Source organism: Chlorocebus sabaeus, chromosome 1 (assembly GCF_047675955.1).
Source record: "Chlorocebus sabaeus isolate Y175 chromosome 1, mChlSab1.0.hap1, whole genome shotgun sequence".
Lineage (NCBI taxonomy): Eukaryota > Metazoa > Chordata > Mammalia > Primates > Cercopithecidae > Chlorocebus > Chlorocebus sabaeus.
In genome coordinates, this window is record NC_132904.1 from 6275673 (window position 1) to 6294566 (window position 18894).

Here is an 18894-nt window from a genome sequence, read left to right on the forward strand (position 1 = left end):
ATCTCAGCTCACTGCAAGCTCTGCCTCCCGGGTTTACGCCATTCTCCTGCCTCAGCCTCCCGAGTAGCTGGGACTACAGGCGCCCGCCATCTCACCCGGCTAGTTTTTTTTGTATTTTTTAGTAGAGACGGGGTTTCACCGTGTTAGCCAGGATGGTCTCGATCTCCTGACCTCGTGATCCGCCCGTCTCGGCCTCCCAAAGTGCTGGGATTACAGGCTTGAGCCACCGCGCCCGGCCTAAAATTCTTAATATTTGATAGAATTCACTAGTGAAGTCATCTGGGCCCAGTTTTTTTTGTGGGAAATTTAACTACAAGTTCAATTTATCTAGTTGACACATGGCTACTTAAACAATTTTTTCTTGTGTGAGCTTTTGTGTCTTTCAAGTAATGTGTCCACTTCATCTAAGTTGTCAAATTTATCTGTAAATTATTTACGATTTCCCTTTACCACTCTTTTAATAAGTCTGTGGATGCTGTAGTGAGTCACCTCTTTTATGCCTGAAGTTGATAATTTGTGTCTTCTCTCTTCTTTTCCTGATCAGTGTGGCTAAAGATTTAGAAATTTTATTGATCTTAAATAATAATTTTTTTTTTTTTTTTGAGACGGAGTCTCGCTCTACAGCTGAGGCTGGAGTGCAGTGGCCCAATCTTGTCTCACTGCAACCTCTCTCTGCCTTTCGGTTTAAAGCAATTCTCTTGCCTCAGCCTAAGTAGTTGGGATTACAGGTGCCTGCCACTACAGCTGGCTAATTTTTATATTTTTAGTGGAGATGAGATTTCACCATGTTGGTCAGGCTGGTCTCGAACTCCTGACCTCAAGTAGTCCACCTGCCTTGGTCTCCCAAAGTGCTGGAATTATAAGCATGAGCCACCATGCCTGGCCTGATTTTTAATAATAATTTTTAGATTAATCAATTATTTTTTATTTTCTTGATCTGAAATAATTATTTTTGATTAATTGATTAGCTTGATTTTCTATTTGTTCTATCAGTTATTGAGGAAGGGTTGTTAAACCTCTAGCTAAAATTGTGGATTAATTTCTTCTGCTAATTCTTTCTCTTCTTTATGTATTTTGAAGCTGTTTTTGGATGCATAAACATTGAGGATTGCTATGTCTCCTCAATGAATTGACCCATTTTTCATTATAAAATGATATTTTTGTATCTGGTAATATTTTTTTTTTACCCTGAAACTTATTTTGTCTAATATTAATACAGCCACTTCAGATTTTTTTGGCTAGTGTTAACATAGTGTATCTTTTTCATCTTTTTGCTTTTAATCTACTTGTCTTTATATTTGAAGTGGATTTCAGGCCAGGTGCAGTGCTGGCTCATACCTATAATCTCAGCACTTTGGGAGGCTGAGGCAGGAGAGTTGCCTAAGCCTAGGATTTCAAGATGAATCTGGGCAACATAACAAGACACCATCTTCATGAAAGACAAAAAAAAAATAAAGTTGAGGCCAGGTTCAGTGACTGACACCTGTAACCCCAGCAGTTTGGGAGGCCAAGGCAGGCAGATCACTTGAGGTCAGGAGTTCGAGACTAGCCTGATGAACATGGTGGAACCCCGTCTCTACTAAAAATACAAAAATGAGCCAGGCATGGTGGTGCATACCTGTAATCTCAGCTACTCAGGAGGCTGAGGCAGAATTGCTGAAGTCCAGGTGATGGAGGTTGCAGTCAGCCAAGATGGAGTCACTGCACTCCAGCCTGGGCAACAGAGGGAAACTCCATCTTAAAAAAAAAAAAAAAGTAGAGTTGATTTTTACATAGTATACAGTTTGGCCACTTTAAAAATACAATTTAATAATTTTTGCCTTGTGTTCAGACCATTTAATGTTATTATACAGTTATGTTTAAGTCTTAACATACTACTATTTGTGCTGTATTTGTCCCATCTCTTTTTTTCTGCCTTTTTTGGCTTTTTTTTTTTTTTTTTTCTTGAGTCAGGATTTTGCTCTGTCACCCAGGCTGGAGTGCAGTGACACAATCATGGCTCACTGCAGCCTCAACCTTTCAGGCTCAAGTGATCCTCCCACCTTAGCCTCCTGAGTAGCTGGGACCACAGGTACACACAGGTACACAGGTACACAATGCTGTGCTAATTTTATTTTTAGTACAGACAGGGTTTCCCCATGTTGCCCAGGCTGGTCTCAAACTCCTGAGCTCAAGTGATCTGCCTGCCTCGACCTCCCAAAGTGCTGGGATTACAGGCATCAGTCGCCTCGCCCAGTGAGCTTTTCAGGCATTATTTCTTTTTTTTTTTTTTTTTTTTTTTTTTTTTGAGGCAGAGTCTTGCTCTGTCGCCCAGGCTGGAGTGCAGTGGCACTATCTCGGCTCACTGCAAGCTCCGCCTCCTGGGTTCACGCCATTCTCCTGCCTCAGCCTCCCGAGTAGCAGGGACTACAGGCGCCTGCCACCACGCCCGGCTAATTTTTTTGTATTTTTAGTAGAGATGGGGTTTCACCGTGTTAGCCAGGATGGTCTCGATCTCCTGACCTCGTGATCCACCCATCTCGGCCTCCCAAAGTGCTGGGATTACAGGCTTGAGCCACCGCGCCCGGCCCAGGCATTATTTCTTAAGATTCTATTTAATCTCCTTCGTTGGCTTTTTAGCTAAAACTCTTTGGACTTTTGTGTTTCAGTGGTTGCTTTATAGCATACATCTTTAACTTATCAAAGTCTACCTTTAAGTGCTATCATGCCACTTCATGCATAGTATAAAAAACTTACAACAGGCTGGGTGCAGTGATTCATGCCTTCATATAGTTTGGCTCTGTCTCCACCCAAATCTCATGTTGAATTGTAATCCCCAGTGTTGAGGGAGGCACTTGGTGGGAGGTGACTGGATCATGGGGGCAGATTTCTGCCTTGCTGTTCTCATGATAGTGGGTTCTCACAAGATCTGGTTGCTTGAAAGCACGTAGCATTTCCCTTTGCTCACTATCCTGCCAGATGAAGACATGCTTGCTTCCCATTTGCCCTTCCACCATGACTGTAAATTTCCTGAGGCCTCCCCAGCCATGCTTTCAGTACAGCCTGTGGAACTGTGAGTCAACTTAACCTCTTTTCTTTAGATATTAGCGTCTCAGGTAGATCTTGATAGCAGTGTGAGAACAGACTAATATGTGCATGTAATCCCAGTGCTTTGAGAGGCCAAAGCAAACGGATCGCTTGATCCCAGAAGTTCAAGACCAGATGGGGCAATGTGGCAAAACCCCATCTCTACAAAAAATACAAAAATAGTGGGGCATGGTGGTGCACACCGGTAGTCCCAGCTACTTGGGAGGCCGAGGAAGGAAGATTGCTTGAGCCTGGGCGGTCAAAGCTGCAGCGAGCTGCGATTGTGCCAGCCTGGGCAACAAGTGAGACACTGTCTCAAAACAAAACTTACAATAGTGTATTTCCATTTCTTTCTTTCCAGTCTTTAGGCTACTGTCATGCATTTACTTTTATATGAACTCCACAGCAAATTCTTATTTTTGCTTAAACAATGACCTGATCTAGCAATGCCTTCTGGGTATTTACCCAGATGATCTGAAAGTTTATTGAAGGGATATCTGCACATACATGTTCATTGCAGCACTATTCTCAAGAGTTTATGAAATCACCCTCGCCTGGCGTGGTGGCTCACACTTGTAATCCCAGCACTCTGGGAGGCCGAGACGAGTAGATTGCCTGAGCTCAGGAGTTCGAGACCAGCCTGAGCAACATAGTGAAACCTTGTCTCCACTAAAATACAAAAAAATTAGCTGGGTGTGGTGGCGCACATCTGTAATCCCAGCTACTGAGGAAGCTAAGGCATGAGAATTGCTTGAACCCAGGAGGCAGAAGTTGCAGTGAGCTGAGATTATACTACCGCACTCCAGCCTGAATGACAGAACAAAACTCTTTCAAAAAAAAAGAAAAATTACCCTAACTGTCCATCAACAGATGAACAAAGAAAATGTGGTGTGTATATACTGTGGAATACTATTCAGTCATTCAAAAGAAGGAAATTGTGTTATTTGTGACAATATGAATAGAACTGGAGAACATTATGCTAAGTGAAATAAGCTAGACATGGAAAGACCAATACCACATGTTCTCACTTATATGTGGAATCTGAAACAGGTCACAGAGGCTGGGACTGTGGAGAATGGGGATATGAAGTGTACAAAATCTCGGAAGAGGAATATGGGGTTTTCTTAGTTCTATTACACAGCATGGTGAATATATTTAATAGAATATTGTACATTTAAAAATTGCTGAGAGCAAAACATTAAACGTTCTCACCACAAAAAAATGTTAAGTATTTGAGGTGATGCATATGCTAACTAACTTGATTTAATTTTTCCACATTGCATTCATAAATCATATCACTTTGTACTTCACAAATGTATACAATTATAAATTGCCAATTTACAAAGTAAAAAAATTACGTGTAAAGAAATAATTAAATGTGTATTTATCCATGTAGTTTCCATTTCCAGTGATCTGCGTTAACCTTTGTGTATTTCCAGCTTTTCTGACATCATTTTCCTTCTGCCTGAAGCACTTCCTTTGACATCTTAGTTCCCTTTTTCTTCTGCCACATCTTATCTGCTTTTATTCCTATTCAATATGTTTCATCTCATTTTAATTTTAATATCTTGAAATTCACCTTGGGTATTTAAAACATTTCTGTGTCTCTACTTAACATTCCTAATTTTTCCTTTACTTTCCTTATCATACGGAATACAGTTACAACTTTTTTTTTTGAGACAGTCTTGCTGTTGCCAGGCTGGAGTGCAGTGGCACTATCTCGGCTCACTGCCACCTCTGCCTTCCAGGATCAAGCAATTCTCCTGCCTCAGTCTCCTGAGTAGCTGGGACTGTAGGCGTGCACCACCACCCCCAGCTAATTTTTGTATTTTTAGTAGAGATGGGGTTTCACCATGTTGGCCAGGATGGTCTCAACCTCTTGATCTTGTGATCCACCCGCCTTGGCCTCCCAAAGTGCTGGGATTACAGGTGTGAGCTACGGCGCCCAGCCTATAATAACTATTTTAATGTCCTTGTCTATTAATACTGTCACACTGTCATCTGTGTCATTTCTGGCTCATTTCTAGTTTCAATTGATTTGAAATTTTCTCTTCATGATGGCTCCCAGTTTCTTGCTTCTTTGCATGCCTGTAGACATTTTAATGGCTACAATACATCATTTGTGCTAGTTTTGAAAATTATTTTGTGTGACATTTTTGTATTCATATAAATTATTTTGAATTTTGTTCTGGGACACAGTTAAATTCTTTGAAAAAAAATTTGTTTCTGGTCTTGTTTTGTTAGGCAGAACCAGAGTGACATTTAGTCTGGGGCTAATTTTCCCCACTACTGAGGCAGAACCCTTCTGAGTCCTTTACTCAATATCCCACAAGGTTTCCACTCTGGTATTCCCATTCTCTTCCAAAGGCGTTGATCCCAAGAGCAGCCTCTAACCAACTTCCTGCATGTTCTCTGCCTCAGAATCAGCCTCCTGGGAACCCAGCCTGAAACAATCACTCTTGAGAAATGCTATACTGTCAACATTCATGATGGCAGAAAGAGCATGGATTGAAAAATTATGGATGTCAATGACTGAGTTGAGAAGGGTTCAGAAGAGTAGGGCTCTAAATGTAAAGAAGTTTAACAGTAATTTTTCTGCTTTATTGCAGATATTGACAACACCCATCCACTTCCCTTCAGCCCCACTACTCCATGCCCCCAACCCTTCCAGCTGTAAGCACCTGTGCCTTAACTCGAGGGCACTCCCTGACTGCACAAGCCTGCAATCCCAGGGAGCTTCCCTGATCCCATGACTGGCAGAAGTGGTGGATCAATACCCCAGCTCTCTTACCTCAGTTGGAGAACACTGAAGCACATCCTCACAGTTGCCTCGAGGGTCCCAGCAGAATTGAGCCATAGTTGCCTGCAGAAGTGACCAGATTATGAATACACCCTCCCTTATGGCTTCCTCCCCCTCTCCATCTCACCTGCTCCCCAACTGGTGTTTCCTGGGATCACTTCCCAAATAAAGGACTCATTCTCAAATCATATTCTCAGGGTCTGCTTCTAGGGGACCCAGGCTGAGACAGCTGGTATCAGATATGGGCCTAGGAAGTAGCCCCTCAAGAAGGGCTCATTTGCCAACCAGAGGGTCACTGGGTGCCCACTGCTGAGGAGCGAGGTGGTGATCACCCTGGCCCACTGTAGCGTCACAATGCTAAGATGCTCACGTGTTGAGGAGGTGCACAGGTGGAAAGGTGCACAGGCCTGAGCTACTCCTGCACATGAGTGGCATGGAGGCAACAGTAGCCACCAGGATGGTGGAGAGGATGGTGGTAGTGAGCTGATGGCAAAGACTGAACCTCAGACTCAGCAGCCAACCTTTTTTTTTTTTTTTTTTTTTTTTGAGATGGAGTCTTGCTCTGTCGCCCAGGCTGGAGTGCAGTGGTGCAATCTTGGTTCACTGCAAGCTCCGCCTCCCGGGTTCACGCCATTCTCCTGCCTCAGCCTCCCGTGTAGCTGGGACTACCGGTGCCCGCCACTGCACTCGGCTAATTTTTTGTATTTTTAGTAGAGACGGGGTTTCACCGTGTTAGGCAGGATAGTCTTGATCTCCTGACCTCGTGATCCGCCCCTCTTGGCCTCCCAAAGTGCTGGGATTATAGGCGTGAGCCACCGCGCCCAGCCAACCGACTCTTAACTCACAGAAGAATGCAATGGCCAGAAAACTCCCAGGATGGCATTTAAAAGGACCTCATCTGGCCGGGCTCAGTGGCTCACACCTGTAATCCCAGCACTTTGGGAGACCAAGGTGGGCGGATCACCTGAGGCTAGGAGTTCGAGACCAGCCTGGCCAATGTGGCAGAACCTCACCTCCACATTAACCCCACCTCCACAAAAACACATTTTTGTATTTGTAAAAACACAATAATCTCTTGAATGTGGGGGGGCAGAGGTTGCAGTGAGCTGAGGTCACACCACTGTACTCCAGGCTGGCCAACAGAGTGAGACTCCATCCCCCAAAAGAGTAAAATAAAAGGACCCCATCTTCTGCAACAAGAGGACAGAATATGCTAAAAATTGCGGTCTCAGATGGGATTCTAAGAGTGTCCTCCTGCAAAGGAGGTTGGAGTCACAGCCCTGGCAGCTTGTGCAGCACCGTGGGAGGGACTCTCATACCTCAGCCACACAACAGAGGAGTCAGCACACTAGCTCTGCCACTAAGGCTGTGTGGCCCTAGGTAAGTCACTCCGAGACTCAGTTTCCCCATCTGTAAACGCAGATCACAATGTTCTGTATCAGAGCTTTGCCCAGTGCGTGGTACATGGTGGAAACTCAGTGAACTGGCTGCTGTTTTTGTTGTTGTTGTTGTTGTTTGTTTTTAACTGTGGGAAAATTCACATAATGTAAAATTTGTCATCTCAGTCTTTTTTTTTTTTTTTTTTTTTTTGAGATGGAGTGTCACTTTGTTGCCCAGGCTAGAGTGCAGTGGTGTGATCTCGGCTCACTGCAACCTCCGCCTGCCCCAGGTTCAAGCAATTCTCCTGCCTCAGGCTCCCGACTAGCTGAGACTACAGGCGCCCGCCACCATGCCCAGCTAATTTTTGTATTTTTAGTAGAGACAAGGGTTTCACCATGTTGGCCAGGCTGGTCTAGAACTCCTAACCTCAAGTGATCCACCCGTCTCTGCCTCCCAAAGTGCTGGGATTACAGGCGTGAGCCACCGTGCCTGACCTCAATCATTTTTAAGGGTACAGTTCAGTGGTATTAAGTACATTCACATAGCTGAGATACAGTCATCATTATTTTATCCACAGAACTCTTTTCATCTTACAAAATTGAAACTCTGTCTCCATTAAACAACTCTCCATTTCCTTCTCCCCAGGCCATGGCACCCACCATTCTACTTTCTGTTTCTGTGAATACGACTACCCTACATACCTCACATAAGTGCAATCACACAGTTTCGTGCTCTGTGTCTGGCTCATTTCACTCAGCCAGATGTCCTCAAGATGCATCCATATTGTAGCACATGTTGGAATTTCCTCCCTTTTAAAGGCTGAATACTATTCCATGCTTTGGGTGTATTGTATTTTTTTACCCCCATCCACTGATGGGCACTTGGGTTGTGTGTACCTTTTGGCTACTGTGAAAAACAATACGAACATGGGTGTGTGGTGGTGTTATTTTTCTTTTTATCTTTTCTTTTTCTTTTCTTTTCTTTTCTTTTCTTTTTTTTTTTTCTTGACAGTTCTGCTCTTGTTGCCCAGGCTGGAGTGCAGTGGCACGATCTCGGTTCACCACAACCTCCGCCTCCCGGGTTCAAGTGATTCTCCTGCCTCAGCCTCCCAAGTAGCTGGGATTCCAGGCGTGTGTCACCATGTCCGGCTAATTTTTGTATTTTTAGTAGAGATGGCGTTTCACCATATTAGTTAGTCAGGCTGGTCACCAACTACTGACCTCAGGTGATCCACCCGCCTTGGTCTCCCAAAGTGCTGGGATTACAAGCGTGAGCCACCTTACCTGGCCTGTTATTTTTATTAAGAAATTTGTTTGCAGAATGCAGGTCTGAACCAAGCCCTGGTCCCTCTCCTACCAGAGTACCTTTGCCTTTAAGTTATATTTTATCACTGGAAACTCTGTCCCCAGAAGGAATAAGAAGGAAACACAGGAGGCAGAAGGTGCAACAGGGGCCAGGGGCCAGGTACCTCTGCCTCTCCTGCCCCCAGCAGCAACTGGTCCCCACAGAAAGGGGCCTGGTTTCGAGAGTCAGAGGACCCCTGATGGGGTGGCCACAATCACTGTGTTTTTCCAGCATGGGCCCCGCAACCAGTGCTTCCCCTGCCTAACCCCCGGCAGCCTGTTTAGATTTGGAAATTTAAGTCTTGTCTTTCTCTTCTTTGCTGTAATTAATTGTTCTCACTACCAGGGAGGGTTTAAAAATTAAACTCTACTCTCTCCCCTCTCCCTTTCTGCTGTAGACTGAATGTGTGTGCCCTCCCCTCTCCAAATTCATGTTGAAGGCCCAGTGTTCTCTTTGGGCCCTCAGTGGGTTGGATGAGGCCCCCCACACTGGGAGGACGGGCATCTGCTTGACTCAGTCCACCCGATTCAAAGGCTACTCTCTTCTGGAGACACCCTCACAGACATGCCCAGAAATCGTGTTTACACAGCGATCTGGGTGTCCCATGGCCCAGTCAAGTTGACACCCATTGACCATCCTATGGAGAGAAAGCCTAAGTCCCTCAGTTCCCATGGCGAGCGAGCTTCTAGGTCTCTAGTGGCCCCTGCGTGGGACGCCCTCTGCACTGAGAATGCAGGGCTGAGGCCCCCAGTCAGCCTCTCTGCGTGGCCACCCAGCATGCCCTAGAGGAAAACCATCCGGACTTTTGGCTCAGGAAATGCCACCCCTTGGAATTTATCAGGGGACAAGCCAATACCCCAAAGTGTATCTGTGAGGCATAACGTAAGGGAGTGATTGTGAGACAGAGCAAAATGCTGATTCCACATAAACCACACATCTCCTGGCCACAGAAGACCCACGTCAACTCAGAATTGGCTGCAGTCTTCCAGATGGGCACAGACCAGGCAGCAGCTGGGAGATGACTGGAGGGGCCTGTAGCAGGGAGGCTCGCGTGCTGGTAGAAGGTTCCAGCACATCTATTAGAAGCAGGGACAGTTTCTCCTCCTCCCTATTTAATTTATTTATTTATTGAGACCGAGTCTCACTCTGTCGCCCAGGCTGGAATCCAATGGTGCCATCTCTCCTCGCTGTAACCACCGCCTCCCAGATTCAAGCAATTCTCCTGCTTCAGCCTCCTGAGGTGCTGGGATTACAGGCGCACACCACTACGCCTAGTTTTTTTGTTTGGTTTTGTTTTAGTAGAGCCAGGGTTTCACCATGTTGGCCAGGCTGGTCTCAAACTCCTCACCTCATGTGATCCACCTGCCTCAGCCTCCCAAAGTGCTGGGATTACAGTCACCATGACCAGCTCGCCTCCTCCCTTTAAATATCACGTAGCAATAACTGGCACCAGCAGTGCTCTGGCTGAAGGAACAAGATTCTTCAGGTTCCTCATCTGCACCTTAAACCTGGAACCTGTACCATGAACCTGGGTCATTCTCAGAAGCAATGTCTGGGAAACATCCAAGGAAAAACTATTTTGTAAAATTTGCTTGTCAAGATAAGTCATGGAAAAACTGAAGTTTTCACTGAGCAGTAGTATTTTTCCAGATTATTTCCCTCTTTTTTGAGCACATAATTTGCATGCAGTGATTTGCACAGAATTTAGATTTGGCTCACGCCTGTAATCACAGAGCTTTGGGAGGCCGAGGTGAGAGGATTGCTTGAGCTCAGGAGTTCAAGACCTGCCTGGATAACATGGGGAAACCCCATCTCTACAAAAAAAAATTTAAAAAATTAGGCTGGGTGTGGCCAGGCACGGTGGCTCACACCTGTAATCCCAGCACGTTGAAAGGCTGAGGCAGGTGGATCATCTGAGGTCAGAAGTTTGAGACCAGCCTGGCCAACATGGCGAAACCCCACCTCTACTAAAAATACAAAAATGAGCCGGGCATGGTGGCACGTACCTGTAATCCCAGCTACTAGCGGGGCTGAGGCAGAAGGATCACTTGAACCTGGGAGGCGGAGGTTGCAGTGAGCCAAAGTCGTGCCACTGCACTCCAGCCTGGGCAACAGAGTGAGACACCGTCTCAAAAAAAAAAAAAAAAAAAAAATTAGCCAGGTGTGGTGGTGAGCGCCTGCAGTCCCAGCTAGTGGGATGGCTGAGGTGGGAGGATCACCTAAGCCCAGAGAGGTCGAGGCTGCAGGGAGCTGAGATCACACCACTGCACTCCAGCCTGGGTGGCGGAGTGAGACCCTATCTCAAAAAAAAAAAAACTTAGATTTACAGTTTGAGAATTTTCACAACATACACACCCTGACAATCAGCTCTCAGAAACAGAGATTTCCATCTCACCATAGTTTCTCATGTCCCCTGATGGGCAATTCCAGCTGCCCAGAGACTAATGGATTTCTATCACCATAGATTAGGGGATTTTCTCTTCCATGACTTCATTGTTTGGAACCCAACAATTTTTACTCTATAGTTTCTGACATCTTTGTCTCAATGTAATGTTTTTGAAATTCATCTATGGTGTTTGTAAGAGTAGTCCGTTTCTTTTTATTTCTGAACAGGATTTTATCACACGGAGAGACCACAATTTGTCTATCCATCCTTTTGGTGGTTGGCATTCGGGTTGTTTCCAGTTTACAGCTATAATAAATACAGCTACCACAAATAACTATAAAGGAAGAAATAAAGAAAGAGAGTGGGAGGGAAAGAGAGAAAAATAAAGAAATAGAGAAAGAGGAGGAAAGAAAGGATGGAAGAAGAGGAGAAGAGAGGAAGGAACAGACACCAATTGAACAAAACTAGGAACCCACAAATCCATTCTGAGGTGTATATATGTATAGATAGATATGTATACACACACACACACACACATATATGATGTGATGAGGAACGATGTTCACATCCCCTCAATGAATCTCTCCACAGAAAACTTATTTATTACAACGGGCAAGCAAGTGACCTGCCAATGGGGAGGCCTGGACACCCCTAAACCACATTACGGGTGACCCAAGTGGGCATCACCCATAATGGGGTAAATCAAAACTGCTGCAGTTGTAACATCTCATTTTTTGATTTTTTTTTTTCTTTTCTTTTTTTTTTTGAGATGGAGTCTCGCTCCGTCACCCAGGCTGGAGTGCAGTGGCATGATCTCGGTTCACTGCGACCTCCGTCTTCCAGGTTCAAGCGATTCTCCTGCCTCAGCCGCCAGAGTATCTCAGATTACAGGCACACACCACCATGCCCGGCTAATTTTTTTTGTATTTTTAGTAGAGACGGGGTTTTACCATGTTGGCCAGGCTGGTCTCGAACTCCTGACCTCAAGTGATCTGTCTGCCTCAGCCTCTCAAAGTGCTGGGATCACAAGCGTGAGACACTGCCTCTGGCCAGAAATTATTAAAAAATAATAATAAGATAAAGCTCCACTTGCCCATGAGGCAACCCTTGTCAGCGGCTGTTGGTCCTCTCTGTGTTTGCTTCTAGAGAAGGCTGGTTAGGGCTGAGTTTTATTTGGGGGAGAGGAGATAAAAAGGAGTGTGATGGGACCCCAAAAGAACGATATCCTCAGTGACAGGGAAATTTTCTTGGTGCCTGTCCCACTGCCCAGGTGGGTGCTGAGCACACAACCCCAGGGCACCCATGAGCTGGAACACCACACACCTTGTGTGGAAGGGCACCTGTTTGAGAGGTGGAAGGGTGTGGTAGGAGGGGGTTTTGCTTTCGTGTGTGTCCCCCAGTGTAGCCATGTTATATCTGAAATGCTTATTAAGCATCGAAATGGTGGTGTCTGAAGTTCAGAGAAGTCCAGGCTGGAGAGAGAATTTGAACATCTGAAACACATAAACAATTGTAAAGCTATAGAGGAACTTACTAAGGCCGGTCCAAGGAATGGACCTTTTCACAGGTGAGGGAATGGTGGGCTGACAGGCTACATCACTTGCCCCAAATTCCATGACTGGCAAACTGCAGAGCTGGGATTCAAACCCAGGTCAGACTCATGCCAACCTCTGTTGGCAGCTGCTGTCGAGTCTTGCTGCTGTTGACCAGGGGTCTCGGGTGTGTCACTTGACCTTTCAGTGGCTGTTTCTTTTTCTTTTTTTTTTTTTTGAGAGAGTCTCACTCTGTCGCCCAGGCTGGAGTGTAGTGGCATGATCTCGGCTCACTGTAACTTCCACCTTCCGGGTTCAAGCCATTCTCCTGCCTCAGACCCCTGAGTAGCTGGGATTACAGGCGTGTGCCACCACGTCCAGTTAATTTTTGTATTTTTAGTAGAGACGGGTTTCACCATGTCAGCCAGGTTGGTCTCAAACTCCTGAGCTCAGGAGATATGCCTGCCTTGGCATCCCAAAGTGCTGGGATTATAGGCATGAGCCACCACGCCCAGCTTTAGTGGCTGTTTCTTCTATTCAAGGACAGTGGCAGTGGAGGGGCAGGTGGAAGGCAAGAATGGTGCCGGGGGTAGTGGTGCTCAGGAATGTGACCAGGAAACCCGCCAGCCGCCCAGAGGGGCCACTGGGATACCTGGGTACGCCCCACTCTGCCTCTGGTTTCAGACACCTGCTCCCATCAGAGTAGTCCTAGCTTCGGGGTGGGGTGGGGACCTGGGGCAGACGCATTTGCGGGAGCACGGAAGACAACACATCACTTTACAGTGAGAAGCAACCTGCCTCCAACCTGGAATTGTGGGGTCAACGTGACCTGTGGGCCATCCTAGTAGGCACAGGATCAAAGCAAGTGAATCCCTGCCATCCTGTCACTGGGTGAACCTGGCACTCGAGGAAAGGGAGTGGGAGAGCATAGCAAGGTGGGTAGCACTAGGCTGGAGTGCCCCTGGACACACCAGAGCCAGCCCTGCTAGGGAGACCAAAATAGACTTCATGGCCTCAGTCAGTGCCCTGGCAAGCGTGCCATTCCCAGGCCAGCTCCGGGCTAGGCTGGCACTCCTAGCCAGCCTCACGGTGCTTCCGGGGCCAGCCAGGCCCCTTCCGCTGACTCGGTCTTTCTTTAGAGCTGTTAATCCCTTTCGGTCCGGCCAGGCTGGGGAGGCCCCCCAGCCTCTGTGGCTCAGCTCTTCCACTTTGGGGTGTCTAGAGGTCTCCCAGTGTAAATACCAAAGGCTCCTGTCACACAGGGACTGGGCAGGTGCCTGGCCGCCTACTTCCTGCTCTTCCTCCCCTGCCAGCTGGCAGGAGGAGCCTCCAACTGGCCTCTCCTGTGGGAGTCTCCCTAGGGAGGGCTCTCCTGGGCTGTGTTCTCAGCCCAGCTTAGCCCTGGCTGCCCTGAGCGGGGACCCCCGAAGTCCTCAAGCCCCCTGCACGGCTCCACCAAGGTCCTGAACCCCAACTCAGCTCTGCCAGGAGCCCTGGCCCACCCTGGGCCTCTCAGCTGAGGCTGGAAGAGCAGCTGGCAACGTAGGGGGATTGAGGGAAGAACGGACACAGAACTGGGGGCCTGGGAGCAGGCTGGACTTGGGTTTGCTCATCTGCGTCCCTGCCAGGCTGTGGGCCCAGCCTTGCAAGGTGCCCAGAACACTTGACTTGGCATCGGGCAGTGAATACAAGGAAGTGCCTGCATCTTGGGAGTATGGGGGCTTCACAGGACTCAGGATTTGGCATTCACCCTGAAGGCCATGTGGAGAGCACCTCTATGCTGGGGTGGGCTCTGGAAAGGTGGGAGTGGGGAGGACATCGGTTTTGGGGACTCTGGAGGGCTGCTCAGGCATAGCTGGACTTGGGGCCTGAGACCGAGGTAGACTTAGAGCCAGATGGTGTTTCCTCAGTGAGCTCGCCTCCCGTGGGCATTCGGTGGTGGGCGTGGCAAAGGCAGTCTCGGTGTTTCTGGGGTGCAAGCTGAGTATTTGGAGCCAGGCACTTTGAAAATCTTGGAAAGTTTCTGATAAACCAGAAACCAAGAACACCAAAGCAATCATTTGCTAGCTGCGTCTGCAAAGACGAACGTGGCAGCGCGGATTCTGCTGCCACAGATGACGCTGCTTTTAGTGAAAGGGCAGAGAGCAGAGGCGCCCACCGCCCAACCCTGAGTCGGCCTCCAGAGGGAGGAAGCTGCTGATGGTGCAGGTGAGGGCAGTGGGAGGAGCTCTGTTTTGAAGATGAGACCTGCTTCCGCCTCCGTCAGCCATGTGCCCCCAGCGAGTCACCGTGCCTCAGTTTCCCTCTGTGGAAGGCCGTAAGGAGCATCATGTTTACCAGCCAAAGTCAAGGTCGAGGATAAGGGCAAATAAGGGAGGCGCTTGCGTCAGTGTTAGTTGGACTTAGCCCAGTCCTTGTGTTAGGTGGTCGACCACGGCCTCCATTCATCATCCTTTGTGGAGGATGATGGCCCTGGAGCCGCAGGGTAAAACTAAGGCAGACTGCGGCTCTTCCTGGCATCTGACTGAGCTGTCTGCCCTGCCGGCCTCCTCTCTATGGCAAGGGCAGCCTCTCTCCCCTCCCAGGGCCTTGACACTGACTGGTCCCACTGTCCATACAAGTCCTAGCCACCGCCTTTTACCAACAGGTCTGCGCTTCCTCGGGGCACCTGCCGGCACCAAGTTCCGGGCATCTGCACGCCTATGACAACCTCAACTTCTTGGAGGTCCTCCGCACCCGCTTCCTGATTTATTCTGCATTTTTCACCCGAATGCTGGATGAGGGCTCTGGCTCAAGCCCTGACTAGTTGTCACAGAGGTCACGGAACTCCCCGTGCCTCAGTTTCCCTAGGTGTAAAGTAGGACCCACATGGTTCCCACCTCCGGGGGTTGTCCTGAGGCGTGAGAGGGAGGATGCGCGGAGGCCCTGGGCAGCCCCGCAGGGGTCGGGCGTGCGCTCGTCGTTGTTCTGTTGTCTGAACTGCAAGATCGATGCCCAGGCAAGCTTCGCAGCGCACCGGCTCGCAGAGGGCCCAGCCCGTCAGGATCTCCCCGCCAGCCCGGGCTCCCCGAGGAGGGGTCGCACGGCCAGCGCGCAGGGCACACCCGGAGTGGGGCGGAGCGTGGCGCGGGGCGCAATGGGTGTTGGGGGCGGCGGGGCCAGCGGGGGGCCAGGCCGAGGCGCGCCCGCTCTCCTCCTCCCTCGCATGCTCCGCGCAGGAACGCTCAGCCTGCCCACATGGTCTTAGGGTGCATCTGCTGCCAGTGACCCCCATTCCCACAACAAAGACGCTCGCCTGCCTGGGGCCAATTCCCTCGGCGCAACCGGGAGGCGCGGCGGGCAAAGGGGGTCCCCTTCCCCCAGGTCCGCAGCCCGAGAGGCTGGCTCCAGAGCCATCCCTGGAAGGGGCAGGTGTGCAACAACCCAGGGCCCGAGACAGCCGCCGGGGCCCCGCGGGAACCGGGACGGGAACGCGGTCGCCTAAAAGCGGCAGGGAACTCTAAGGTGGCGCCCGTGGGGCGCAGGCGACGCCGCCTCAGCCGCGATTTAAAGGGCAGCGACGGCGGAGGGATACCAGCCGCCGCCAAGCCGGCCGCGGATCCCTCCGCCACGAGGGGAGGCGACGGCTAGCTCTGAATCGCCCTTTGTCCCTCCGCCGTCGGGAGCGCCTGGCGCGGAACTCGCTCCCCGCGCGTGCCCGCGTCCCGCACAGAGCTCCGTGGAAGTGCCGCGGCGGCTGGGCCGGGCGGGAGGCGCGCGCACACTGTGGCGGTCGCGCGACACGGTGTCCCTCCGCCGTCGAGGCCGCGGCCTCCTTTTCGTATCCTTCCACCGTGCCCGGGCGGGGTCCGGGCGGCTCACCGGGGGCGGCGGCGCGGCGGCGGTGCGGGCGGCGGGGCTGCGGAGCGATGAGGTGAGGACGCCCGGGGACCGGAGGCGGCACCGCGCGGCGCACGGACCTGGGACGCGAAGTCCCGAAGTCGGCGGACGCTTTTCGTACGGGCGGCCGTGCGTGAGGCGGAGGTGAGACCCTGGGTGGCGGGGCGCGGGAGCCGGCGCCGGGGGCGCGGCGAATCGAGGCCGGGGGCGCGGGGGGCGCGGCGGCGGCGGCGACCGGTTGGGGGCGGGGGGCTTGACCGCCGTGGGGACTCATTTTTCCCGTCAGCGGAGGGAGCAGGCGGTGCTGCGGTCCGCGCCGCCATCTTGGATTTTACTCTCCATTTTTCTCTGGAATTATTTTTGGTGATTAATTTTCTGGGGGGACTGGGACGTGGGGCCCGGCGGCGCGGCCCCCATCGCAGCGGCCGGGCAGCGGGGCCTCGGACGCGCCCCGAGAAGGAGCGGGGCGGCGCGGGCGGTGAGTCGGGGGAGGGGCGGGCGCCGGCGAGGGTGTGCTGGGGGCGGCCTTGGCGACGGGGCGGGCGGGGACGTGGGGGACCGCTGGCCGGGGCCGGTCGCAGGGCCGCCGGGGCCAAGGCGGGTGGGGCCGGGGCCGGGCGCAAGCGGCCGGGCGCGGGGGGCGGGGCTGCGGCCGGGCCGGTGCGGGGCCGGCGCGGGGCCTGCAGTGGTGGCCGCGGCCGGAAGGGAGCGGTAGCGGCCGCCGGGCAGCGTCGGGGCCGGGCCCGCGGCCGCACGAGGGGAGCAGCCCCGTCGCTCGCGATTGGGGGACTCTGTTTTCCCTTTTCTCCAATGGGCAGCCGTGAACCGTCTCGCCCAATCTGCTCCCACTGTCGGCGCTGAACTTTTTGTTTTTGTTTTGGCCCAAGCGCATTTCGGAGCCCTCCCGAGCTCGTCCTGCAGCCCACCCTCCTCCCCGACGGCGCTTCTGGCCGTGGCCTGGCGCCCCACGGCCGCTGCCTCCCCTTTGTGCTGTATCCGCTCTCCCTTGGTTCCCTAGTGTCTGTCTGTCCTTCCACGTATCCGCGGATGATGTGCACCGTTGTCACCTCCGCCTTGGAAGGAGGAACAGGCAGGTTTTCACAATGACAGCTCGATGCAACTTGCTGGATTAAGATAGAAACAAGTTGGGTGCTGAGAAGTTCAGTCTTTTTGGGTTTATTGACCCGGGTCTGGTGCAGTAACTTAGGATCTATTAAGCGGTGGAACTTTAGGAATTAATTTTTAAGAATTTGCCAAATGAAATTTATCTGGAGTGAGGGGAGTTTTCCTTAGAATAGAAGGCTGATGAATTAATTTGACTGTGGTTCTTTGTGATGTGGACCTTTTTCGATTTAAACCAGTTTGATATAAAGTGTAGTCGAGGATGGCCATATAGGTCTGAACTCTGCTGTGTAGGGTCTTCAGAGGAAACAGTTGCCAGCTGTAACTTTTTTCCCTTAGTCTTTAATATTGAGAATACGTCTATAATATTGTTAATTAGTAGTAAAAACAAATATTTTGAAAAGGGAGGAGGAAACCATTTTTGCCTGAAATAACCACAGATAATTCGTGCATGTTGAAATACATAAATTGCTGCTTACCGTAGATATAGATTTATTGTGTATCTGAAGGTTTAGCAATTTGAATCAGAGGTGTGGCCCTGTCCCTCTTGGTGCGCCTTATATTCCGAGGTTAGAGTCCACAAACGCTGTAATCCCGGCATGTGTGGGAACTCCAGCCCATTTTTCACTTTGTAATCTCTAAACATTCTACATTCTGGTCCCTCTCCCAAGCTCTGTCTCCAGTAGCTTCCCATGCCTGGTCCCTGTCGGCCGTGCCCTGCCTGGCATCCCACCACTCCTTTTCTCCACCTTGTACACATTCGTCCTTCAGAAAGGCCCCGTGAGAATGTTGCCTGCTGGTGAAACCTTCACACACACAGCCGTTGGGGTGGTTTCTTGTGAGCTTTTGAGTCTCGTGTTATCTCATCCGCCCACGGGCAGGTACAGAGTAGATGCTCATGGACACTTAATGAATGGGTTAATTTATTAATCTCCAAGTTGTCAAGCTTAATAGTTGTATTAGTTTTTCAAAATAAATCTACTTTAATGTTATTTACAAACATCATTATATCTTAAAAACTGAGCTGGAGAGTGAAGGGAATATGGTAGATACTTCTTCAATAAGAGAGTAAGGTAGGGCTTGATTCTTTATCCATAATCATTTCCAGGTGCTCTCGCGCCTGTATTTTCATCTGCCGTCCCAAACACCCTGAATTGCTCATGCGCTGAACTTTTCATTCTCGCAGCGAATGCCAGGGGGCAGTACTGGGGAAGGTGGATGGAGGGTAGCGGACTCTTGAGAGGGAGAGACGCGTGTGAAGGAAGTGTCCCGGTGTCTGCGTGTCTTTCAGCAGGGAGTTTGGTGGGTGGGGGATGTTGTTTCGTGATTTTTCTCTTGGGTTGTTTAAAAGGGGGGTTGAATCTGGTTTTCCTTTACCTGAGTAT

General features: G+C 50.2%; 1 protein-coding gene across 6 annotated transcripts in view; it reads left to right on the plus strand.

Moving 5' to 3' along the window:
• Positions 1–16147: 16147 nt before the first annotated feature.
• The window catches only part of KMT5B (lysine methyltransferase 5B), a 58950-nt gene continuing 56203 nt past the window's right edge, over positions 16148–18894 (plus strand). Inside the window, exon 1 of one of the 6 annotated variants that reach the window (XM_007961773.3) lies at positions 16148–16531. The gene's annotated coding sequence lies outside the window, so the exon portion shown is untranslated. Of the gene's footprint in view, positions 16532–16701; positions 16866–18894 lie in introns of those variants that run through there. The other 5 variants (XM_007961835.3, XM_007961632.3, XM_037998936.2 and 2 more) reach the window with 5 other exon arrangements.